Source organism: Oenanthe melanoleuca, chromosome 7 (genome assembly GCF_029582105.1).
Source record: "Oenanthe melanoleuca isolate GR-GAL-2019-014 chromosome 7, OMel1.0, whole genome shotgun sequence".
Lineage (NCBI taxonomy): Eukaryota > Metazoa > Chordata > Aves > Passeriformes > Muscicapidae > Oenanthe > Oenanthe melanoleuca.
The window spans coordinates 16,245,275-16,272,477 of NC_079341.1; the positions used below are offsets into that span (position 1 = coordinate 16,245,275).

At 39.2% G+C, this 27,203-nt stretch overlaps 1 long non-coding RNA gene across 1 annotated transcript; it reads left to right on the forward strand.

Annotated features, from left to right (window-relative positions):
* The first annotated feature begins 6,751 nt into the window (after positions 1 to 6,751).
* Positions 6,752 to 22,672, forward strand: LOC130255791 (uncharacterized). Its single transcript, XR_008840989.1, has 5 exons — positions 6,752 to 6,830; positions 12,750 to 12,865; positions 14,175 to 14,220; positions 16,559 to 16,641; positions 22,552 to 22,672. It is a non-coding gene; the product is annotated as an uncharacterized LOC130255791 (long non-coding RNA).
* The last annotated feature ends 4,531 nt before the right edge of the window (positions 22,673 to 27,203 follow it).

A 27,203-nucleotide genomic window follows, 5' to 3' on the forward strand; every position in this document is an offset into this window, starting at 1 on the left:
GCCTGGGGTATTTTGGGCAATATCTGTGGGCAGGCAGTGAAGTCAAATAACACCAAAGATTGTCTCTAAGGTAGGAGAAAAAAAAAATCCCTTCCTGTATCTTTTTTTTTTTTATTCGCCTTCCAAGAGAAAACATGGAATCATTTTTAAATTCAGAGGGATTTTGAGACTGAGCTTTAAAATCCTGGGGTATATGTGTGAAATAATCTACCAACTAAAAGCTATGGGCTGGTCAGCTGACCTACAACCCCTGCTACTCTGGTACTCTCCAGTGTGCAGTAGTGTATGATTCATATGCACTTATATCTGACTGTGTTCATCTTCGAAATAATCACTTCATTCTGGATAAATGTATTCAGTGCTATGACTACTCCATCCATCATATTAGGTAGGGTTGTGCAGCTGAATGCAGCTCTATTCCAAATAATGATGGTCTCTAATATTTTCCTGAAAATGTGGGTAATTTATTATCATAGGCTAATTATGCCCAATACGGCTGCAGGCTGACATTTATTGCAAGAGGTAGGCTGAAGGGAGCCAGGAGGTATTGCATTGTCACAAGAGCAGTTTCTGGGAAGAAATTTAGCTGCTTGTCCAGCATTTCTGTCAGAGCTCTGGGAAGCATTTCCATTCCTGCAGTGTGCTGGATGAACTTGCTTCTCCCCTGTTTCAGGCAGGATTGATGGTTACCCACAGCTTCCCTTGGTTAGGGATCACAAAAGCTCCTTCTCTCCCCACATGTGCTCCTGGTAGGAGAAGCACAGCTGCTTTCTTTCAATGGCAGGCACGTTCCTGCCTAAATCAGTCTGAACAGTGACCTGATTTGCAAGATACAGATCCCCACTCCTGTGGCCTTGGTTTCTTGGTCCAAGTGGCAGTGTTGAAACATTTCTCTTCCCCATCTCTGAATGCACAGACAGGGACACAAAGCAGTAAAATCTTGGTTTATAGACATCTGCTTCTCATCTGTGAAAAATACAGCTTTCTGTGCCTGCCTAGGAAAACACAGATCCAGAAACTTTATTCAATGTGTGATCTCCCAGGCAGAAAGAAGAAATGTTACCTGTTCTTTCTACTTTAATTTGACTATTTCTTTGGGTTGTTTCTCTCTTCCATTGCTGCTTTTGCTTGGAAGTTAATAGCTGAGGAAAACATCATTTTAATGGCTATGCAATAAGTTTTTGTTCATCTTGGGAATTTACTCTGGGTTAGCTCTACCTAATTAAAATTATTTATAATTATTAATTTACTTCAGTGGGAAGGAACACTACCTCTATTTTTTATTATCTATGCATTAAATAGTTCCCTTTGATGAATTCTGTTTTAATCCCATATTTTTTTTACACTTCTTTTTTTTGTGAGTATCTTGCCACTATGACCAAAGTATCCCTAAGAATGTTATCAGAGCCTTCCCAAAATTATTAATATGGCTTTTAGGTGACATCTGTGGCTGTTTTCTAGGTAGAATAACTGAACTCCCCTAGGCTTTTCTTACAACTGAGATTCTAGAGACCTGATAGCATCTTTGTTGGCCTATGGTGCACCCTTTGCAAGGCAGCACGGTTCTGCAAACAGGCCTGGGTGAGCTCCATATGGGGTACAGCTTTGGAAGATCTTCTGTAGAAAATATATCACCTCCTGCTTATTGCTTTATCCCCTTGCTAATGCCACTTGCTGTTTGCCTCTGCCTGCTGGTGTGTGCTAGGTTGATGGCTTCAGGAGTTTTTCTACAATAACTCCTCAAAGTTACCAGCTGTGTTAGGGTGCTTCACCCACGAATGGACTCAGCTGTTTTACCACCAGGAAATTTTTGCTGGGTAGTCATGAAAAACAGGGAAAACATATTAGTTAAAGTGCTTTGTGAAAGAACTGCTCTTAGTGAAAGCAGTCACTGAAGAGTATGCAATGATTCTGAACTGTGAAAAGATATTTGAGGCCAGCAGCATTGTAGACATTCATTTTGACAAAAACAAAACTATAGAAAGCCTTTTCCGTTATTTTTGTCTTTGTGGAATCATTCAAAAGCAGCAAGAGCATCAGCAAAATGTACAACTGCTTTATTAGAGGTGCTGTTCAGAGGTGTTTGATTTTGGGGTTCACTTAAGGTGAGCAGTCAAGACAGTAGAGACCACCTTTTGATCTGTTAGACTGGAGAGATACTCAAACTACACAATCAGTATCTTCTGTGCCAGTCATTAATTTGCTGAGATTTTGGGCAGTCTGTTCTTTAATTATCTTTGAAGACCAAAATAAGCTGTTTGGGGTAAATTAAGGGGAAGTGATCATCCTTGATTTCATGATTTGTACTGGGGGAAAAAAACTTTTTAGCTCAATTAAGTGTGTTCATCTAATTATTTGAGCTCAGAATTCACTGCTGTCACATGTGGGGCTTACTGGAGCACTTGTGTGCATGGTTCTCTCCAAGCAAGGCAGTACCTTCACCTCTCTACATCTGATAAATAGTAGAAACCACACAATTTCCTAAAATCTTCTGAAGTCTTGGCAAGATGAAAGAGCTTTGTCCAGGCTAAGTAAAAGGGAGAAGCAATTATCTGAATGAAAAAGGGTGTGCTAGTGAACAGCTAGGATGAATCTTCCTGTGTATATAATATTGTCATGTATAGGAGTGAAGTTTAGCACTCAGGGCAGGGTCACTTGATGAACTATCAGCCAGTGGCATGTACATGAGACTACTTGGGATGGCTTTGGTTTGCATTATTAGCTGTAGGTAGTGTTACTCCTAGATCTGACTGAGGAAGTGAATAATTTATTTTCAAAACACTGCATATCCAGCAGTTTTAATTTTCTTTTTTCACCCACATTCGGGTTCATCAACTTGGAATTTAAATTTCAGGTGAGCACCAGCTGCAAGCCTGTGGAGGATGAGTTGAAAGGTGCTGTGTGCTGTCAGTGGTGGGCAGCCCTGCCACGTGTGTCTCCTTGGCTCTGAAGACACGGGCTCAGCTGGAGACTGAGAGAGCATGTAAGCCTGGAGCTGCAGGAGGTGAGCAGGCAGCATGCTGGGGGCACTGCAGTTTGGGGTGGGGACATGGGGTGTCCTGAGAGCTGGCTGCAACCTTGTATTTACATGCCATTTTTCTCACTGTATGGGTAATTTGTTTGATTCTTGGTTTTTTGGTTTTTTTTTATTTGAAATAAGCAATTGTAAATAAGTTTCAGCTTAAAATCCATTCAGAACTGTGAGAATCCTGTTATAAATGTGCAGTTTCCACATGATCTGAAGTTCTGCACACAATCAACAGATCTATATCAAACCATACTATACAGTAATCTTTAAACCTTCCTGCCTGTTTAGAGAAGTAATACATTTTGTTTCTTATTGTTTGTATGGTAGTCTAAACTGCAAAAGAGAAGGGATATGGGAATATGTAGGAGCTAATGGCAAACTTTAAGTACTGTATCAATAAAGACGTTAAAGAGGTGATAGGAAATAAAAGAGACAGGGTCCTTTCTATCGATTGCCAGACCTGGGAATGTGTGGTGGCTGTGGGCATTGCTGTATTTCACCACAGCCACAGTTCTGTGCACCCACTGCACTGACAGAGAGTGAAGTGATGTGGACCTGTCATTGCTGAACAGAGTACTGGCTTATTAATTAGAAAGTTATTATTTGCAGCCAGCATAATTGAAGCATAAGCTCCTAGATATTATTATTATTATTATTAACAACCACTCCTTTATATTGCTGCAGAACCATACCTTTAAACCAGACCTCCTGCTGGTCCCAGAGAGTTTGCAGTCTGCTCTTAAGCTTACAACTTGAAGTCTCTACAGAAGGAAGGTAGGGTAGGAAAAATGTGCCATGTTTTGGGCTTCCCAGGCAGAGAGGGAACTGTGGAGTCTGCTACCAAACCATTACAGCCAGTCCAGCACCCTGGCAAGGCTCAGAGGTGCTTGGGATGTGACTCTTGTGCCTTACTAAGTTGTAGGATAGTCCTTGAGGAAAGGTCACAGGAGTAAGAGACAAGCAGCATTTTATAATTTTTGTTTTGTTCCCATTCCTCCTGTTACTACCCTTGTCTTTGTTTCTGAAGTGTTGAGGAAAAAACCCAAAAGATGCTTGGACATAAGTGGGCTGGGAAATTTATTCTTTTGCTGTCCTTTTGTCCTCTATATTATTTAATGGGTATAAGAAACACACCAGTGACCATTAGACTTGCTGCTCTTCTGTCAAATTTTACTTTATACTTTCCTGTCACATTTTCTCCAAGTGGACTGTGAAACCTAATAATGCTTTCTTTTTCCATGTATCCATTGAAACCACTGGAAATATAACCAATATCAGAACTTCTCTAAAGACCCAGAATAAAAATACTTGCTTTTAGTAATTCCTTACATTGAACTGGCAGGAGGAAAACCTCTCAGTTAGTGGCAAGTAACTTATTTTCTGTGTCTATCTCCAAATTCCAGGAATCTGGTGTTGCTTCTCCTGGTATGCTATTAAATAAAAGACCATTAAGCAAACCATCATTACTGCAGGTAAACTAAAAAACCATTAGATTTACACCAACTCCAAATGTGATAAAAATTGACTTAATGGCTCTTTGTTTACCAAGAATTATAATTTACTTGTGTTTTTGTCAATTTAATTAATTGAGTAGTTAATTAGATATTGTCTATGGGAAGCTGCGATGCAAAAAAAAAAAAAAAAAAAAAAAAAAATCAATTTACTACAATCCCCCCTTTTTTAAAATGAATTTCATTGCCATCAAATAAAGAATGTGTTTGTGTTTGTTGCCTCTGTTTAAATTCTGCTTCCTCCTTGTGAAACTGTTAATATGGTAGGGCCCTGCTCTGAAATTGCCCACAAACTCTTAAAAACATAGCTAATTACAGATAGCCCAATTTAAACTTTACAGCATTCTTGATACATTCAGAATGTATGGAAGGTAATTTATGCCAGCCAGGAAGCAGGAACACATTGTACTTCTGCAAATCTGGAGATGAAGCAAGAAGGACACATTTCTCACAGAAAGGGAGGCTCACTAAATAAAATTGGGAAGAAAAAATTTAAAATTGTGGTGTTAGTGGATTAAATTTTTTATGATAAATGCTGGTCTTAGTTATGAATGTTCCTCTGCTATGGATTGCAGTGCAGGGGTAAAGTGATCAGAAGAGCAGTGCTGTAAGCACATTGCATCCTATTCCAACAGTATCAGCAAGTAACTTGCACCTACTAATGGTTTGCTTGCATATTACTTCAGGAAAGCTCTGGGAGTCATTCCTGGGAGTTTTGTGAAGCTGGGCACAGAGAGAGGAGAAAAATGGAGCTGGGAAAGCAGCAAAACTGGAGCATGCTCTGGATGTCCAGCAGACTTTGGCAGGTCACTCAAGATGGATTTTTTTTTTTTAAATTCTATATAAAAGAAATAAAAACGATGTATCTTTACTGCTTGTAGGTGAAAAGCCTTCTTTGCTAGGTATCACTGTTAAAGGCTTTGCACAGAGATGCTGTGCAAAGAGTATGGCAGGATAGTGCTACATAAAGGGGCAGGATCTGGCAGCCAGCTTAGAGCTCATTTCTGTCACAAGAGCTCAGGATCACAGGAAATTGTAGTGTCTGAAAATCTGTAAGGTCTTTGTGTTTATTCTGAGATGGTACTGTTTGAAATCGTTTTCTTAGTTCCATCAACAATTTAAAATTGCTCAGAAAAAATGATGTAATTTTTGCGACTCTTCCCAAGATTTGTCAAAAGTGTAGAATGTGGACCTGCCAGACTGGCCTGGAGCAGATGTTGGTAAGGAGAAGTGCAGGCCTCTGAAGCTCTGGTGTCCATGGGTCCGTGAGGAAAAGCTCTTGGCCAAGGATTGCTCCTGGGTGTGTGGTCTGCACTGAGCAAAGAAGCACTGCCTTCTCTTACTGCCCTGACCCACACACCCAATCTCATTTTTCTCTTCTCTCCTGGCAAGGACAAGAAGACTTCCTCCAGTCCCAAGAAAGCATCCCCAAGGACAAGAAGGAAGTCCTGAAACTGCTGAGCTCCTGTGCACTGTCCTGCTGTCCTGTGCTCAGACTGCCCCAAGATTCTGGAGGAGGACTGGGATGCACAAAAGCTGCCACTCAGTGGGACATGTGCAAGGTGCTGCACTTGGAAAGGAGGATCAAGGCTGTGACAACCTGGACAGAAAGAAACCAGGGCATTGAATGACTACTGCTTGCTTCTCCAGATAGAAACAATTTTGGAGAGACACATTTTGCACAGGAACATCTGGATGTTTTCTCTTGACCTCTCAGAAGTTCTGCTTAGGAAATGAAATGTAAAACACCTTTATCTTGTTGTATGTCATTTCCTAAGTGACAGCTGATTACATTTTAGGAATGTTTTCTCATTTTTTCTCGTTTTCTGAATTAAATCAGTTTGGCATTCTGTAGCAGACAGTACTCATTAACCTTTTAAAGATTGCCAAACTAGTTTGAAGCATTCAATGGAGAAAAAAAAAGGAAAAGCCCCTGTTAAACATCTTTTTAATCTGATGCTTTTGAAGCAACAGGCAACAAAGACTAGATATTCTTGCTGTAATGTATTAGGTGTGACATTGGCTTACACTCTACTTGAGCAGATTTTAAGAGGGTACAAAATATGAATCAAGCTTGTGATGTATACTAGGAATGTCATTTATCATCTTATCAGAGTTTGATGTTTAGAATGATACTGATTTTCATGATTAATTATTCCATATAACTCTTCTAAACTGTTGAGAAGAAATTAAAAGTCCACTTTCTAAACCTCACTAAGCACACATGCAGAAACCAGGAGATAAGGAGTTGCAAGATCTCAAACCACTGGTGCTGATGAATTCATCAATATGTAAGTAGAACTAAATGAGAAATTTAACGATTCTGCAGGTTTTTTGCTTCCCTTACCTCCCCCAGCCCTCAAAATACATTATGAATAGTGACTGCACAATATTCAAGCCATGACTATTACTAAAAAGTACCTATTGAGTTGGTGAGTGAAAGGAAATGCTTAAAAATACTTGTATTATGTTTGCTTACAATGTTTGTGTGTCTGAGCAACATCTATGATATTTATCTTGTTAGTCTCTGAAATAACTGTTGGTCCTTCATTCTTCAGTCTCTAAAGACTTCATAATATTCCTGTTTTGGGGAGGCTCACTAATAAACTAATTAATCTGTTACTTTGTTTATATAGTGCACAAGTACCTTGTAAGCAGAAAAGGTCTGTAGCCACATCTGCTGATAATGTTGCTTTTCCATGCAGGGCATGTGTGTGCCATCACAAAATGGCATCTGTACATGTTTTGGTGGGCTCTTTGGCTAATTAGGTTTTAAAACAACATGGTTAAATCCCTGGCACAGCCCTCCTCCCAAGAGAGGAAACTAGCTCAGATGCATTACTTTGGGGGCCAATCAATAGAGATCAAATTCTGCAGTATGGGGCTAGAATGTTCTCAAATCCAGACTTCTTACCCCAGGAGATTTCTCCCAAATCCACTTTCTGGTAGCTTTGCCACCTTGTAATGCAATGAAGGCAGCTACTGGATCATTTGGCTCATGAGGAGTGCAGTAGTTAGAGATGAGTGTGCTGGTGCCTTGGTATCAGCCAGCTGGTCGTAATAAAACCAGCCAAGGCAACTGGAGGCCAGCTGAGAGAAATCACCCTCCTTTCTACTGCTCCTGGCAAGAGAAAGTGCTGTCCTCACTAGATCCTGGCAGGAGTTGTGCCATTTCAATATACCTTCCTTGCTGTACCTCCCAGCCCATCTTCTGAAGGTAAAAACAAGGCAAGTGAAACTGTGAAGATGCTAAAACTTTTTCCTCACATTCCTCCAAAATGAGCTTGGAATAGGAAAAAAAGAATGCAAAGGATACCAGTGTTCCATCCATTCAGCATTGCCAGGGTAAAGATGTGTCCTTTGGCTTTTTAGGAAGCTTATATTTAAACAGCAGGTATTTACCACTGATACTTGTTTAGAGTGTATGGTGAGACTCTTTTGTGCTGCTGAAACAGTCACACTACACACCGAAAAAGTAGGAACTCTTGTAATTTAAGGAGGTTTTATGGTTCCTTTAAATTGTGTCTTAGTTATATGTGGAAAACCCTAAGACAATGAATTGCAAATTTATAAGAAATGTCCCTGCAAGTAGAAGATGTATTTTAGCTTGGATAAGCACAGTATAATCACAATCACATGGACTGAACATCAGCAAGGGAAGTACTGCTGGGGACTGTGTACTTTTCAACCTGTTGTAGGTAACTTCTCACACCAGCAGTGACTCATGCCAATATGCATTGGATTTAGACCATATTTACTGAAGGGAAATGTGGTGCACACATCCCACACCCCTTGCCTTATACCTGCATCTTGAATGCCTGGCCACCACAGAGGAAAAGAGGTGAGGACAGACTCCTTGAGATTTGTGTTCCTGCCTGATGGCACAAATTTCACTGGGCTGATATGAAGGTCCTGTCAAGCAATGACTCTTCCTGAGCTCAGATGGAATTTCTGGCTACCAGAACATGTCAGCTAATTAGTATTTAAGCATCTGTGTAGCAAAGGCTGTGTTTGCATGAATTTAATGTTATATTGAAATTATTTTCAACTCATACAATTTAATTTTATGTTTTTTCAAGAATTTCTGATCTCTCAAGACAAATGTTGTTTAAAAATACATACATATATATGTACACACACACTTATGTGACAGGAATATACAGAATTTCTCTCCCTGTCTTAAAAAATACAAAGGAATGGAAAAAAAATCTTATATATGTATGGTGTCCACACAGCAAAAGCATTTAACAATTTAGAGCATTTTGAGGCAGAGGAGTCCAAAATGGGGCAAGAACTGGGGAGAACTGAAAAACTGCATCCAGCATATGCAGAGGCAGAGCCTGGCACAGCTCAGCCCATGCTGTGGGTGCCTGCATAGTCCCAGCAGTTTGCATCCCCACACCTTCTCCGGGACAGACCTTGCCTAAATTACCAGAAGGCACACACAGTTATTTATCTAGAGTATGGTTAAGAAAGCAATCCATCCTCTGATGTTGTTTTTTAATTTGTCCCATCCTGGAACTAATGTACAGCAACTGTGGTATATTGGGCTGTCCTTCCCAGTCCCTTCAAACTGGGACTCAATGGACTTAAAAGGAAGCTCTGGCTGTAGAATCAACTGCTACTGAATGCTTTAAAGAAGATGGTGTTAATTTCTTAAATATGTTTCACCTTTCCACATGCATGAGGCTTCCTAACTAGCAGCCTTTGGATTTTGTTGGTTCTGGCTGCACACCTGCGCCTGTCTGTGCATTAAACCTTGACTGTAGGACTCTCGTCACAAATGAACTGTCAAATCATTACTACGTTTGATGCAGCATAATCTGTCTTGAAACTAGAATTGGCCCATCCAGGCTCAAATTTCACTTGCTACTGAGGCTAATATGCTGTTTTGAATATGCATTCATGGAGACTTGCATCCATTGGGATCCAGAGGGAGTACAAGCTAAGAGCAGATTTTCTGAATTAGCATGTCGAGAGGGAAGGGTCTTTCATTTAGACTGCTGCAGATGCCTCTCCCTCTTGTTCATTACAATTGCATTTCATCAGCTTTATGATGTCCACATGTCAATTGAGTGTGAGGATTTTGCACACAAAAGAGCCTCAGGGAAAACGACTTCACTAGCTAATCAGCTGATTATCATACCTCAAATGGGCTGCAGTGTGCTGCTCCAAATACTATATCAGCGAGAGTGGAATTGAAGATTAAGACAGCAAAAAGAAAGCTCTACAGCCCAGTTTAAAGAAATCAAACAGGAATTTGTCAGGGATAGAAAGAAGCAAATATAGCCAGGACAAGTGCCTTGAAAATATCCTGAGGCTGATTAAAAAAAAATAACAAATGCCTTTCTTCAAAAGGTGTTGGGGGGGAGGTGAAAGGTTAATTAGCTGTATTATCTGCCTGTTTATGCCCAGCTGTGTAAAGCTCAATAACACAAGCTCCCACCCTGGTTTTAACATTGCATCCAAGAATCAAGACCAGTTGCAAGAACAGCCTCTCCTAATAATTTAATTAGCCCCTGAACAAGCTGGATGCTCACAGCAAAGCAGACTTGTTCTCACAGCCTCCCTTTATGTGGATCTCTGTTCTTTTTGGATCTGCTGTCTGGATGGGGTTCTTAGAGACCAATTTCAATAAATGATCCAAACCATAATGAAGAGACTACTATGGAGTCTCACACAATGGCTCCTGGTTGTTCATATGTATGGATTCCTCCAGCCTGTGAATACAGATCTATAAGAAGCACCATTTAATGGTTAGTGTGGGCTTTTACTTTTTTGTCTGAAATTTACCAAAGTTTTATCCCAGCTCCCTGGAGTCCTCCCCAAGTCTATCTAAAATGCAGTTAGAGCAGAGGCTGTCTTTTGCTTCACAGAGCGTCTGCCTTATGCTTTCATCAGAGTAGTCTAACTCACACAGATGCACTATTTAACAATGCCATCCCCTGCTTTCATCAGAAGGGGGAAGGTTGCAGAGCTGAGCCCTGAAGAATAAGGGGGGCAGGTCCCCTGTGATCGGCGAAAGCTGAACATCGGTGCCAGTTTCCATCTGTCATGATAGCCTATCTCCGAACCTTCAATCTGTCAAAAGCTTGCTGCCTGGCTGAAGGCTCCAGGAGATTTGGTGCACTAAACACATTTGACAACAGCATTATCACTGCAAGGAGCCCAGCAAAATGCCATCAATGTGTTAATTGTAGCCGGCTATGTAAAATGTCACTTCCCATATCATTTTACAGCGGCTTTGCCTATTTTGCAGCTCCTAATTTTCCACCCTTTATAAATACGTGGATTGTTCATGTGGAAATGTGGTTCTTTTTCATGTCAGCTATAGTTTGTTGGGGTTTTTTTCCCCTCCTTAAATGGAGGTTTAATTTGGGTCTAATACATTGCTCCAAGAAAGCAGCAGTATCTGTGGAGAAATAAATAAAAAGCATTCATGGAAATGAATTGTCTGTACATTGCTGCTGTTCTAATTTTATATCTCAATGGAGATTTATTTCTGGGTTTGTACATTCTTTAGTGTATAAATGATTCATTTTGCTGCTGTTGCTGCAAACTCCCTTTATCGGGTGCATGGCATTTTTACATTCCTGACAGTTTTCCTCCACCATGATGCAAGAACACTTTTGTAATGATAAACATGAGGGTACAGCATAAATAAATGAAAAATCCCCCTTGAAGGTATGAATGTGCTTTTTAGCACCCAAGTAACTAATATTCAATTTCTGGTACAACCAGTGCCAGGTGTTAAATTTCTCTAGTTACTGTCACTAATGCAAATTAGATTCTTTTTGTGCTCGTAAAAAATCAAATCCACATTAGAAATTAGCTATAAAATGTAATGACTTAAATGCTATAGTGTTTTACAAATCTCCCTGCATTTCTATAGCAGATAATGCTATAAAACTCGGAGAGGATAATAAAATATGGTAGAAAGTTGGGTTATTTAAAGGTCTATTGTGACTGCTTAGTCAGGGATTTGATGTATTATTTTGCTTTCTTTCCTTGTTGGTAGAAATAAGCATGCTTATGATTTAATTTCTTTACCAGATTAGATGTAATCAAAATTCTCCTTTGAATTTCATGTTACCTTAGCTGCAAAGGCTGTTTGTATTATTGGAAAATATCATGTGGTGAAGTTTATAATATGGTTGCAACTTTTAATCATTGGAATTGTAAATGTGTGTAAGAGCTGTTAAGAAAGTTGCAATGATCTTATTAGTAGTAGTAATACTGAGATATATGGGGCAATTTTCTAAACAGATTCTTTTTTGCTCCCAGCCCTCTAGATCTTTCAAAAACTCTGGTGAAAATAACTAATACAATGTTTTATATATTGTGGTAAAGTCTTTTAAAATGGCAAATAGCAAAAATTGTGTTTGCCAACCTTTAAATCCAAGGAAATATTGCCTATGCAAAAATGCCCATTTTGTCATCTCTTGCCAAGTATTTAATTTAAGGTATTAAAACAAAATTGCAGTAAAACTCTTAAGTCCTAGGAGTATAGCATATTTCCTGCATACTAAAGGAAGTTTTAATTAAAATTAGCATTTCTGAATTGTTGGATTAGTATAAAGTGAATTCAAGCTCTGCAGTTCACATTCTGCCTCTTTTCCATAGGAAGCATAAAAGAAATCCATGCAGTCCCCCTGCAGTCATTGCCATGGGATGTGACCAGGGCACAGCACTTTCTCTGCAGAGCTCAGGCCCCCTCTCCTTTAGAAAACATTTCCCCTATCTATTTCCTGTGTTCCTAAAAACGAAGTCACTGGAGAGGTGAATTATTTTTGTTCCACATACAACCTGTTATGCATCCTAGTTCTCATTTCATGATCATGATTGGCTAGTCCCAATTCAAGTCCCATCTGGATCTGAGGATAAATGTATGGACTGGCTCAAACCCAGTCAGGAAGACACATAGAAATTCCTTTTAGGAGTAAAAGCAATGTGACTGCAAATCTCAGCCTTGAGTTATTGTGGTAAAGCAATTAACTTTGTTACCTGTCATTGGACAAGAGATGAGAGGGGAGAAATTTGGCTCTGACAGGTAGCTGGGAGGGTGGTTTTTTTAGAGAATGATGCTGTTCAAGATTGAGACTATGGAAAAGCTGCTGGATGGATACCATTACTGTCACACTATTTCATGGTTAACAGTCTGTTTTGGCACCTAAAATCTGTGTCACACAGTTCTTTTTCTTGAATTCTAGGTTTTCAAAAGTGACTAGGAAGAAGAAAGTGAGAGATCAGTTTGGGAGTCCCAGATACAGCCTTTCTTAGGAAGTGCTATGGACCTTCTCTCCAAAACTCATCTGAAGTCCTGCAGGTACAAATATGTGGTCCCTTGAAAATCATGGTACAAAGATTCTCAGTCAAAGCAGGGAACATGCACTCCTTGGGTACCTGGCTGGTGAGTCTATCAAGTACTTAATCCCCAGTAGCACAGGCATGGAATATTGATATAAAATACATCTTTAAAATATTCAGTAATTTAGAACAAAAGGAAGAGGTACTGAAACATAAGGGGCAATACCTGCTATGGTGATCTCTTGGCTCCACCATCAAGCATGGTTTAAGGGCTGAGGATGGGCAGAGCACTGCTCTGAGCCACCTTTTCCTTCTCACCCCAGCCATACCAGTAAGTGAATTGTATGAAAATGCAAAATACGAGAATGCTTTGGTTTTGTTGGTTTGTTTGTAAATTAAATATTTTCAGAAATTTCCAGTAAAAGCACAGCCTCTACAGTTCCACATCAGAAGACCATCAGTCAATGGCTCACTCCTACATGCTGAGTTCAAGGAAAGGAAGGCATACACTCATCTTAGACAGTTTGTGTGTATGGCCCCAAACTAAGTAATCAGTAATTGTGCCACACAGTGTGATCAAAAGCTATTGGGAAGTTCAGAGCTGGAATCTAATGCAATGCAATACCTGTCACCAAATATAACTGGTGTTAAACAACCTTGGGGTTTTCTGTATTCCCAGCATCACACAATCCTGTTTAGGCAGCTGAAAAGGTAAATACCAGAAATTATTCTGTTACTCAGCTCGGCTCAAAAGGACTGCATGAGAAAGGGTCTTTATTTCTTGCAGACAAAAGTGCTTGAATTCTTTTGTCATTTCTCTGACAGTTTGCATTTATACATTCAGCTTCCATGTATGTCTTCAGGGTATTGAGATGCTGCAAAATTAAAACTGAAATCAGCACAAGTGATTATTTAGATTAGATTGCTTTATTCTAGCCAAATTTTTCTAATACTTGTTACCAGTTTTAAATACCAGTTTTCAGGGCAGGTCCTTTGCTGACACCTTGCTACATGTTCTCAGTGGGCCTGTGCTACCAAATATTTGTCCTGCCTTATAACAAAGTTTTGCAAGATTTTTTAGCAGTCAGGATTTAGCTCACACTGAAGAAGTAGAAACTTTATTTTTCTGCATGCACTTGAGTCTGAGCCTCCAGAAGCTTGAGCAATGGGACTATGGAAAACATTTCCATTCTGCTCATTATTTGATGTGTAATCTTTCCATGTGCAGTGCCATGAATATGCAAAGAGGTAAACAGTATGTTCCTGTGATTGTCTGTGATTAGTTCCCACACTACAAATGTTCAAAACTTATTTCTTAATTTTTGCAGGTATTGTAACAGATTGAGAAATAGACACTTCTGCTTTTAATGAAAGGTAAGGAAATTTTCAGCCATAAAAAGAAAATTTTTGAAATTTAAATAACAGTAGCATAACCCTAATTGTAAAAATAATGCCGTCATAGTAAGAGATATAAATAATAGCATGTTGTCTTCTGCCCAAATGAAATTAATGGATAACCCTTTAATTTTAAACAGCAAACATTCTATTTGTTGTTTTTTATTTAATAGTTATATTTTAGTGAGTGACTTTGTATAACATATATATGCAAAAAACATAAACTCTTTGCAGGGCCTGAAAAGCAAGTATTCAACTAAGTATTTAACTGGACTGTTAATTTCTGAGTTATAAAGGAAGTTATTATTTTTATTCAAAGGGATTGTCAGCAATCCATCACCTTCTAACAAACACATTATTTACTCTGAGGTAACAAAGATAAATAGTAAGCAAGATGAACAAACACATGATCAAAGGTGTGATCTTTCTTTTTATACTCTCTATATTGATGTCACTAAGGCAGTATTGGGCAGATGCAATTGGGTCACCTAATTCTAATTTGGTGTCTGGACAGAATTATCTGTTCATCACCACAGAAGCTACTGGGGTGGCATCTTCCACTTCAGTATAGATGAGTCTGAACTGGAAGATTTGGTTCTGGTAAGTAAATTCTTCCCTCACCATAGCCAATGGGAATGTCATCTCTGACTCAGTGGGAAGAACTTCACCATGGTGAATCTTGGGCAATTTCTGAATTGTTTGAAACTCGAGGCGGGGGGGGAAATATTTACACATATTTTTCTAGTCTGGACTGATGCTGAACCAGGAGAGAGACAACCCTAAAAAGCAGAGATTTGCTATTATTTTTCACATGAGTTGTCATTAAGACCTCATCGTCACTAAAATGAGATTTTTGTACTTTATCTTCTTTTACCCCTCTTCTTAATACACTTGTATGTTGCAGAAACTGCTTTTTTCAAAGCACACTAATGATAGCATGGGGAAAGGAGACCTTTACTTTCATACCTCCTTATAGGCAGCTTTACAAGCTAACAACATACATGTTTAGCATTTCTGCCTGTGACAGTCTTTGTTATATACTAAGCAGAACGTTATTTTTCCAGCAACATATAAAGCAGGCAAATGGCTGCTCATCATCTTCTTTTCAAGAATATTTTACATATAATTCTCTCCTGGCTAATAGCTCCTTCTATTGTCCATGACTTATCATTGTCAGGATTCTTTGCATTTCGTCCTTACCTGTTTTGCTGGAAATCTGACTATTTTCAAAGGACAGGCTGAATATAAATAGCCCATGGAGTATAGCCTCATGTAGAATAAAGCATATAGTATTTTACAATGTATAAGAATATTACTTTCACTGGTATGTTTTTGCTCCAATTCTTTCCTTTTCTCTCCCTCTGTCTCACTCATTTTTTTAAAAACTCTTCTAAAGCACTATAAAGTAAGTATCAAAGGTATCCTGGGTAATTAGCCATTACAGTACTGTCACAGAGGCTTCTGCAGTCAATACAGAGATAATTTGGGCAATGGTGAATGACAGCATTGTCCAGACTTTTGGGATAATCAAGGACACATCCAGCTGTACCAGACATCTGTCAGACCCATGAATCATTTCAAGTAGCTTTGCAATATCCAGGCGACTCGAGCAAAGATAAACACTTCAGCAGCACGCAGCCACGGAAAAATACTGCTGCCACAAGAAAGCATTTAGCTGCTCAGTGCTGCAGGCCTGTCTCTCAAAGCAGAAGAGGTTACCACTCACATCTTTGTGACTTTGAAGGGGTACACATTTTTAACATTACCTACTGTAGTATGACTGAGATGGCATCCCCTACACATGCATACACATATTCATTAGAATTCCTGGGGCGAAAAGAAAACAAGGGGAAAAGTCATACAAAAATCTCAAAGGCTGAAGTAATCCTGATAAATGCAAGGTGCCCTCTTGCAAATAATGGTATTTGTACTGTTTGTATTGGCCTGAAATGGCTAGCTGTATATTTTCTAGATTTTGCATCCATGTGGTGGAACTGTTCCTCTAATTGTGCACCAAGATTAATAGGCAGCTGGAAAACTCTCTTGTAGTTTCCTGTTACTGTTACCTTAGTCAAGTACTGGTGCTGGAGAGCTGAAAGGAAACAAAGGCACTGCTGTGCTTTGATGTCCTGGGTAACTCATGGCAAAGTCTGGAGTTGTGGGGTTTGGACTTCGCTGTGCCACAGTTACCTGCCTGGCTGTGGGCAAGTATTCTCCAGTCTCTGTGGCTTGGATTCTCCCTCTATTTACCAAGCCTTTCTTTGCAAAGCCCACTGACACCCCTCTGTTGGATTAAGTTATTCTCATTGCTTTGCAGGTGCATGGGGATGGCTGCTCTGTTCTAGCACACTGGCTTTCAAGGATGAGTTAAGATGAAGGGAAAACAACTGGCAGGATGAGGTGAGCCCCTTTCCCTTTCCTGTTTGAGGTGACCACAGACTATGGAGGTGAGCAAGGACTAGCCCAACTCGCATTCAGACAGTGTGGTTTTTGCTGCACTCTGCAGGCAGAAAAACTACATGGAATTGCTCCTAATAATTCTATAAAAAAGCTGTAATTACACCAGAGAGTAAAGGAGATTTCTGAACAACTGTGAGGTATCTGTCATACAAATATCTGCCATAGACTTCTTTGAAATGTCACACTTCACACTGGAGCTGAAATTGTTGTGTTTTTTCCTTTTTATCTTTATATGGCACTGATGGGAAAAGAGCGTTTTTAATATTTTAAGGTAGCACTGAAGAGCTTTGTTCCTCTCCTTCCAAGAGCCTGTGTCTAGGAGCAAAGCAGCACTGGCAGAGAAAGCTCCCAAAAGCTGCTGCCACTGAGCTGAAGGGCAGCATGGATGGAGCTGGGCTGGGAGGTGCTGGAAGCAGCTGGTGATCTGGCAGGATGCAGCAATTGATTCACTGTGAGTGCTGTGAATGCAGCAATTGCTTTTGGAAAGCAAGAGGAAGAATTACTGGTGAGACATCAGGGGCTGTGACTGACAGATTGGTAGCTTTCCAGTGACAGAATGAGGGGCACTGAAGTATTTGGGGAGAAAGAGTGAGCCCACCACAGAGAAAATGCAATGCATTGATGTTGCTTCTGATTATGAAGATGTAGAATTGCATCTTGAAGAGTTGACAGAGGTGTTGACAAACTGTTTCTGCATCCTCTAAACTTACATTTGTCTTTGTTGCCTGCTTTGGCCTGTTCCTCTACCACCATTCCCAGCTACCACTGCAGATCAGTGTTACTGTCACTTAGCTCTGAAGTTTGGGTAATTTGGGAAGACGTGTTCCATTCACAGCAACAAAGGTCTTCCTCTCATTTCCATACATAGACATATTCTTCTGTTGTGATAGAACTATGGTAGATTGCCAGATTCTATCAGTCCTTGCTGGTAGAGGACACAGGCTCAGGGCAATGAGGTACACTTGAATAAAACAGTGTACCTGGGCTCAGGTAGTGCCCCTTGGTTTCTGAGTTCTGACACCACCTGCTTGTAGTTCTGTACCAACCTACACTCTATGTAACTCCAGTTCCTAAGCTGTGATGCATTGCCAATGCTGTTTTGGTATGATATTGGCTATACAGGTGTTTTTGCCCCAGTGGTTATTCAAACACACATAAGATCAAACTTCCTTTGTGGCATGGCTTGTTCTCAGGTTTGCAAGTCCGTGTGCCACTGAAAAATAATGTGGTTGTCAGGGATCACAACATCCCTCCAGTTGTGCTGGCCCCTTCATGTCCCCATTTGCACTGCTAAATAATTTGATTACTGATAAGAGAGAGTAGTTATTGATTGGAATAGATGGCAATAATACCACCCACACCGTATGTATTTAATTTGTAGGTTATTTCTGCTATTTCAGTTTCCCAAGTTTATGTGTTAACTTCATATCTCCAGCTGAAGCTTTGATTTATTGTGAAATCATTTTTAGCATCTCACAGTAGGAATCTCTTCAGGTCATGTACCCTGTCAACCTCAAGCTTTCTTTCAGTGTCTTTATGGATGGAACTTTTCAGACCTACTTTTACCTTAAAATAATTGCTAGTTAATTGCATTTCATTTTCTCCTGTAATATTCTTCTAGCTTTTGCAGTTTGTGCAGATCTCCAGAACGAGAATTCTCCCTGTGGCCAAAAGCCTTGAGCACATTCATTATTTCTGTGCTGAAATCACTTCACTAATTTTGCGGTGTTGCAGCAGGGAACCTTAAAGTTTATTTGCTTTTATACCTGGTTTTGCACAGTTGTGTTCATTCATAAATGTGGAAACTCACTTCTCTTACTTCCTAGAGTGTACATATAATTCTTCCATTGAAAACTGTGCAAACTGCCTGGTTATTTTTACCTCTTTAAGGAAAGTACCTCTCTTAAACACACTGCTGTTATATGATAGACTCTCTAGAGCTGTTGCTATTCTTTATTCTTGTGGGTGGCTTTCAAGAAAAATTGCTTCAGTTCAATGGGTCAGACTCCTTGGATTGGCAGAGCTCTGTCAAGTTCAAATAGCAATAGTCCTGAGGAACTCCTTGCCACAGGATATCCTGAAGACCAAAATTATTAATGAATCTTTAAAGTAATTACATAAATTCATAGATATTTGAACTATTTGGTAATAATTAAATGAAGTAATCCTGAGAAAACATTCAATACAGCCAGTCCATAAACAGCTGGGTTACTGGAAATTAGGTTAATATAGCTGAGGAGAAATTACTCTGCACACATATTAGATATTTTACTCTCTTCCTAAAGAACCAGAGCTGTTGGAGAGGAAGTACAGATGCAAGAGGATATCTGTCCTAATCCAGTTTATACTTTCAGGCAATGTTTGTGGCCTTTGGATTCTTGTAAGATCATTTTTAGAAACAAGCTAATCAAAGATACATTAAAACTGACCCAAAGTATCCTAAAAAAATGACAAGAGTTGCTGCAGCAATACGTCTTGTCTGAGCATGGGCAGTTGAGTTACTGTGCCTGCAGCAACAGCAGAGTCTCAATAATAGAACTGGCCCCCAGTCATTACGTGAGCTCCCATCAGGAATGGGTTCAGAGGTCCCCAGGAAACCAGAGACTTTGCCTCTTCAGAGGTACAGTAATCTCTAACCCATCAGCACATATGGGAAGAATCTGGCCCTGCACTTTCAGCTCACTTTAATCACACAAAGACCCAACTATCTACTATTGCTTTTTCATAATCTGCTTTAATTGTCATTGATTTGTACGTTCAGAACGTGCCCTGAGCTAACTGAAGCATTTTGTCTGTGTTTGTGGCTGACTGCCTGTGCTGCTCTCCTTGGGGTCCCTGGTGAAACCTTTTTCTGGGCAACACCTTTGTGTTTTCCAGGCAGGGTCTTGCAATGTGAGGATTACCTGAGGCAGGTCCCTTTTGCACGTGTTTGACTGTCATGTTGCTGCTCTCTTCCTGGCTTCCATTCTTTGCAGTCATCCGCACTTAAAACAATGAACAAATATATTTTAACATAAACTGGCAAAATATATATTTAATCAATTGTGCAGGAAAAATTTATCACTGAGACCATCTGGATAACCACAACCCACAAAAATCACGTTTAACCAAAAGGACACATAACTTACAGTTGCAATGAAAGAAATAGTGTTTAATTACTTGAACTCTGTGTAGTGACTACTCCAGTGGAGACTCTAATGTGATCAAGAAACCATTAAACACATGTAGGTATCTTTCATCTTGAAACTTACTATTTTAGTTTACAGTTAATCTTCTGGGAATTTGAATAATACACAGTCTGATTTTTAGTAATAAAGTTGCTGTGTTTTAAACATTATTCGGTACTTTGCTGATTTAATAAATGAGGCAAGTTAACTGGACAAAATTTTCATGCAAACAAAGGATGTGTCAAAAGGACAGAAAGGGTGGTTTCTTCTGAATGTCACATGTTATGGTGACAAGGCACATATTGGGGTCATTGATCATACTTCTACAACCTGGAAAGATCTTTAGTAAGGACAAAGCCTTGCACAACACAGGCAGCCTGCAGCAAAGATCCAAACCAGACAAGAAGATGGGTAGTTTAGTTCTGTGAGATGATTAGGATTCAGTTTGAGTAAGCTGAGGCACTACTGGGAATTTTGATCTCCTAGAGTGCCACCCCTGTGGTGACAGACAATTCTCTGCTTGGGGCAGCTGTGAAGGGATCAGCTGGTTTGTGTCTCCATGTGGAGAGCTGGGCTTCAGACTTGAGGCAGAGGTTCTAGAGAGGGAGCCATTACATCAGTAAGTGTCTTCTAAGACATTTCAAATAAATTACAGAAAATAAATGGTGTTCATTAGTCTGGAACATAACAGGAGCTTGATGTAAATGTTCAAAGGCAAGATTTGTATCCTAATCTGTATTTGTCCATCAGTATGGACTGGACAATTCAAAACATTAATTTACTTTGAAGGAGAACTTACTAAATTTTTATGCTGCTTTGGCATGCAGTTTTCTGAGCTGGTATTCTCAGTGTGCCACCTCCCATGATTCACAACACCCAAAAAGAGATTGCATTTCTTTGAAATGTGTTTGAGTTTTTCGAGTTCCTAAACATTTATAGCATGCACAACTCTCAATATGTTGTCTTTATGTGACCATCATCTCAGAAGTGCAGTAACCCTTTTTCTATCCAGAAGATCTTGTTGGCTTTTCCAGCATGCCATCAATAGGACTATAGAGTATCTATAGCAAATTATTTTGTGAACAAGCAACTAATCAGGAATTATTTCCCTGTGTTATAGTACAATAACTTCCAATAATGAATGTATTCAAGAAGGTAGTTGTCTGTTTACAGATACTTCTTGAACTGAAAAACTGTTAAACCGTATTTTTGTGAAATATTAATGTACTACAGCATCTGGCTTTGCTTTGTCATTGCACTGATTTTGAATATAATTTAGAGTTATGTGAAAAATAATAGAAACAATATATCATTTCTAAATTCTGTAGGCCTATTTTGTATCAGGGAAAGCATGTTGATGGTTCCCTGCCATATGGATGAAATTAGAGCTATCCCCTCCCTGTTCTTTTTTATTGTAAATTAAAGACCAAGCTAAGAAAAGATGTTAGAAGACCTCACAGGAAAGATCTCTCACGTCGTCAGGTTACAGATTCTAAGTGGGGCATCTGATATTTTCAAGAGATTCCTCTCTTCTCTTTGCTTGAGTTTATAGGCTGGCCTGCCATATCCCTTGAGTACAGAAAGCTTGAGTCTTTCTTTCATGCAAAAATCACGTACAGATCTGCTTTTTACAGAGGCATCCATCCTGAAATTCATGCATGTAAGTTTTTGATTTACAAGCGAAAAATAAATTCACTTGTAAGTATGTAGTTGTACATTTGCCTCTGTGTAAGATCTGCCTCTATAGGTTTCACTTGGCATGGTGACCATTTTAAGCCATGTGTAATTAATCTGCCATGGAAATTAATTGTTTATTTATTACATAAGTGTGCCTTTTAATAAAACTATTTTGTGAAAACCTAATTGCTACTATAGTAATATAGCATAACAGTTCCTCACATAAATACATGATTATTATGTACAGTCACTTATCTGTGAACGAGCTCTGCTACTACTTTCCTTAATTAACGATACAATGGGCTCCTTCATCTTTGCATATTCCCTAGCTAGGACATTGATACTCATTATTTCCTAAGTCCAAACACTGAAACTGTATCAAGAATGCATCTATCACCAGATGGGTACTTATAGTCAGCGGAATTTTCCACTGCGTCAGCAAATTCAGCAATTTGCAATTTCTGTATGTCTGACGTGTTTTTATTGGTGAAGATCACTTTCAAATACCAAGATCATGAGACTGATTCCTCAGTTAGTCTCTTCAGCAGTTGAATGTAATGATAGTAATTAACAGCCTGTGATTAGGAGCCACTCCAGAAACTCTTTGAATGTTAATTTGCTTCAACTAATATGCAGCACTTCTGTGTAATGAGAACTGTGCTATAGGTTTGTATGAAACCAAATTATTTCCCAGCATTTAATCATACAAATGATTCTCAGTTAATCACTTGAACAGTAAACCTCAGTGTTCTAATAAGTGACATTTTTCATTTGATTTATTACAAATATAGGTGATCATATGGTGAATCAAGGATCATTTCTTAAAAAAAAGGTCAAGAACCCACTGTGTGGATTGCATAATAACTAAAGTAATCTCATTTTATCTTTTTGAAGCAAGACATTTCCAGCCTTTCCTTTATCCTCTGCTTTTTTTATCCTCTCACTTTCCTTGGGGTGTTTTCCCATATGACACCTGGAGTGTACCCCTGAATTTTCTCTTTTTCAGATTGTAGATTCCCAGGAAAACTGAATCAGTTGCACTGTGTTGCACTTGAAGAGGGCTGTAAGAAAGCAAGGCAGAATGAGCCACTGGACAGGAGAGACCATGAAAAAAACACAGTGGAATTAGGTATTAGCCATGTGAGTTGCTGCATTCCTTTTTCTGTTTTACATCTGCAAAGGCAAACGATGCAGTTGAAAATAACCAAATTATTCCTTAGGTGAAGGAGTCAAAGGCATTTGAAAAAAAATATGCTCATTAGCCAAGTGTAAACTTGAGAGAAAAGGCTTTTTCTTGTCTTTTGGCTGTTTGGGCAGATATGCATTGTGGGCAGTGACACTACAGATCTGGGACTGCTTGCTTTCTCCTTCTTGAAGTCTACACTGACCAGAGCCCCCTGCATCAACATCATGCCACTGTGGGTCCTGAAGCCATACCCTTCTCACTGCAATTCAGTTGTCTAGTTCAATTCAAAACTGGGAGAAAGGAATAAAAGAGGACTATTTGAGAGAGATATTTTGAGGCTATTTTAAATTTACTTTTTAAAATTCAAGTTTTCGATATGTAAGCACTTGGTGGTTTGTCCCTCCACATTCTGGATACTTTCTCTTCTAGTAACCCTATTCTAGACATCTTCTTACTCAAATCTTTCTCATTACAGTCACACAGTTCTTCACCTTGAAGAACTACAGCAAAATTCACTCCTGGAGTACATAATAAACAACACCTTTAGCTGCAGTCAGGGCATGTATTAGCCCTGAACGCCTTAAGAAATCTTCCAAATTTATTGTAATTCGACTGTTGGACTAAATTTTCCCTTTTGGAACTTAGAGCTAAAAGGAAATCTTATGGCAACCACACCCTCTCTTTTATTACTCCCAGCACCCTTGGTGTGCACAGGCAGCTCCATCTGAACTTCTTGCAGTGTCTGATGCCCTGTTCAGGATACAGCCAGTGGAGCTCACATATCTGATTCTGCAAGCTGGCACCTGCCAGTAAGGACAGGTTTGCAGCTTTTTTTAGCATTGTTCACCCAACACAATAAAGAGGGGATTTTGAAAGTCAGCATTCCTGAGGATAGGTAGAATGAAGGGGAACGGTTCTAATCTAATTGTAAATGCCCTGGTTTTAAAACACTTCTTGTCAATAAGTCTTTCCATTAACAGACATTCTGGCAGCCCACAGGACAGTCAAATCAGGAGTCCAGCTCCAGTTATGATATTATATTTCCATTATTCAATGCATAAAAAAGTAGAAAGTTACATTGAATTAATTGGCTGATTTAAAAATCTGTTCAATCTTCAGAAGCTTGTTTTGGTAGAAATACTGAGAATTTCACAGACTGTGATGTATTTTCACCAATTTGCCTTTTACATTGTTATTAACACTTGAAAAAGGACCTAACTAGAGAATGAGCACAGCATTGGGAGTAGGAGATTTTTGAGCTACAATTACATTTTTGCAGCCAAGTTCCTGTGTGGGCTTAAGTAGCTCATTTTCCAAATATACAGTGAAGGAAATAATGCTTCTCCATCCCAGCAGTGAGTAATATTAGTTTATAACTAGTTAATATTTTTAAGCATTTGGAATTGCCTACAAAGATGTAAGCAGAATCCTTTTTTTCCACTATATTATTATAAACTCCGACATAGAAGTTCAGCTGTCCTTTTAACAACTTTTATGTTGACTTTTTGGTTGCTGTCCAGTTTTCTTCAAGCTGCTGTCAGTCTTAGGCAGGTAAGGAGTATTCTTAGCTTTCTATTTCTTTGCTGTACCCATGTCCCCCAGCCCCAAATCTGCCTCCATTTCCCTAAAGTTGGATCTGTGCAGAGTATTGTGAAACCTCTGGATATTGAGAATTTTTACCATGTATAGCTTATAAAGACAAGGTCTAACTGGCTGGGCCACACTCAGGTAGCTTAGTATTAAGTCAAACTCTTTAAAAAAGCCCAAAAACCAGTTGGTGAGGTAGTTTATCTTGTATACTTTTCACTTCTTTCTTATTTAATTTATTTCTTCTGTTCAAAATCTTTTTATTAGAAGCAGGCAGCTCCATCTACTTGTGGCAGCTTTCCTCCAAAGCTATCATGAGATTCACTAGTGATGTTCTATAAATGCCAGCCAAAAACTATCTGCAAGAACATCTGCTCAACAGTGCAAACCTGATGTAATTACCAACCATCATCTTTTATCCTCCTGCTGGGGCAACTGCTCCAAAGATGACTTTTTGCCCTGAACTAAAAAGAAACTTGCTGTTATGTACAAAACCTGCCACAGAAAACTAACATGGGTTATACACAAATTCTAACATAATATTTTAGCTACAAGAGATAAGGAATTCCCAAGTAGCATGTGTTTTGTGGAAACACTTAAAAGTTCTATGTTCTTATTGCCTGCATCTGCTTCATACGTTGTTGTTCTGTGAGATAATTTTTAAGAGGTGTCAATAATTATACAAAAGAACTCTTTTCAAGAAATATATAGTCACAAAAAAGGTGTTGCAGATGCTCAAATTTCACTGTAATTAAGTTATAACAGGATGTAATTTGTGTGTGTGTGTAAACAGGTGATAGATACTAGGAGATGGATATTCTGTACATATAAATATACACAATTAAGTGTGTACTGTATTTGCTTGTAGGAAAAACAGAAATTCCTACACTATGTAGTACTAATGCCAGATAAAAGTTGCAGAAATCTTTGATATACAGCCCATACCTGTCAGCAGCTTTTTTGGTGACTATGTACTGATACCTTCCTCTCTGGGAATTGTTTCCAACATTGCAAATCTCCAAGGACTTTCAATTAATTACAGTCTTCTCTCTCAAGCAATCTGATAGATAAATGCTTCCATTTTCCTTGTGCTGTAGAACTGACTTTGAGAAGGGCCATCCACCTTGGTGTTCAGTTTCTCATCCAGAGTCTCTGGCTGACTTTTCAGTCAGTGAAAGTGTAATGTGCATCCTAAGTGTAAAACTGATAACCCCAGCACAGGAAATGTTATAATTACAGGGTCATATATTTCTCAAATAACATTGGTTTTGCTTCATTCCTTGGGAAGAGCATCCAATTTTGATTACACCTGCATAACCTTGTACCTCAGGTATTTAGGGGAAATCACCTCACCTACAGTTTGCCAGCTATGCTGTTTGAAAAGGTGGGGAAACTTGGACTGCTGAAATACAATCAGAAAGATCCACCAAACCAGAATTATTTGATGAGCTAATGCAACATGCACAGGATGAGGTTTCTATTGCATTTCTAAATACATTTACAAGCCACAACTAAACTTCTGGCAGAGCATCATGTCAGCATTGCCTGCCTGCCTAAAAATAAGTGCCTGTGGGACCCAAGGCAAGAGCTCCTTGTTCAGCAACCTCTCTGCTTCTAATCTTTTATGACTTCCAGACTTGTATTCTGGTTCCTGGAGATTTGATCATCCCTTAGACTTTTAGTGGGATGATGTCTGCATGAAGCTGAAGCAGGTAGGGCTGTGCTAAAATGGGCTATTTTCATAGATTTAGAAATGTTCCAGACACACAGGTGGGGATTCCTTCTCAGCAGTAGCAGAGGCAGGTAAATATTGGCGCTTAGGGGCATTGCTTGTGATGTATAGGTATTTCCATGCAGAATGGTGAGTTTTGCACATTCTCTGCTATATCGAGTTAGTCCTGATCAGCCCATTCTCAGAGGTCCACGGGGCTGCACTGTGCAAAGAACTTCTGTCAGCAATGGTGACTTAATTAAATACTTCAAAGACATCTGCAGTGACATTTATTCACCTCTTCACACAGTTGACCCAGACCTTTTGTTAAACTTGTTGATATTTTTATTTCTCTTGATAGCCTTCCTATTGCTGCATGTCTGTAGTTTATCATCTGAGGAAAGAAGCAATTGCAATGACAGAACTAGACCTTGTTATGCTATGAGTAATATTACACACAGTCCAGCACTTCTGGAGGGAATCTTGAATGCTGGTGCTTTATATACATGATAAACAAGGGGAATTTGGTTTGTATTTGAGATAATTTATGGTATAGGCTGCTTCACATGTAGCTGCTGCTGGGCTGTTCTTTCATGCCAAGATTCATTACCCTTAATGGGTTGGCTAACATCTCTGGGACTTCTCCGAAGGTCTGTTAAAGAGCCCTAAAAGAAAAGGATACAGATTATAGCTTCATATGTTTTTCCAAAATGTTTCAGACATTTGGAACATGTCATTAAAATCTTTCAAAAGGAACAGAAGGAAAGCATAGTACTAAGTATTTTCTTCTTCCTACTCATTTTTGGGGAAATGAATTTTCTGCTTATTGAAGCATATTTTGCCTGTTGTTCTTTGCATGTTGATTAACAAAGAATGCAGAACAGTTACCATATTGCTTAGTAGAAGCAGCATTGAGTAGCACTCAATGTCTATTCCATATAAACCTGCTTCCCTAAAATTGTGGCTTGTGCTTGTGGAGCAAGGATGTAAAATGGAGGTAAAAGCCTATTGGATTAGAATGGCATCTTCTAGATCCACTTAGCAATTCTTTTGCAGAGGGACAAATTATAGGGGAAGGGTAATCTGGGAGATTCAGGCTGTAGGTACCAGTACATTAGACAATAGGCAGTCCAATTTAAAAAAAAATGAGCATAGTTCTGAGCTACTATGCAGT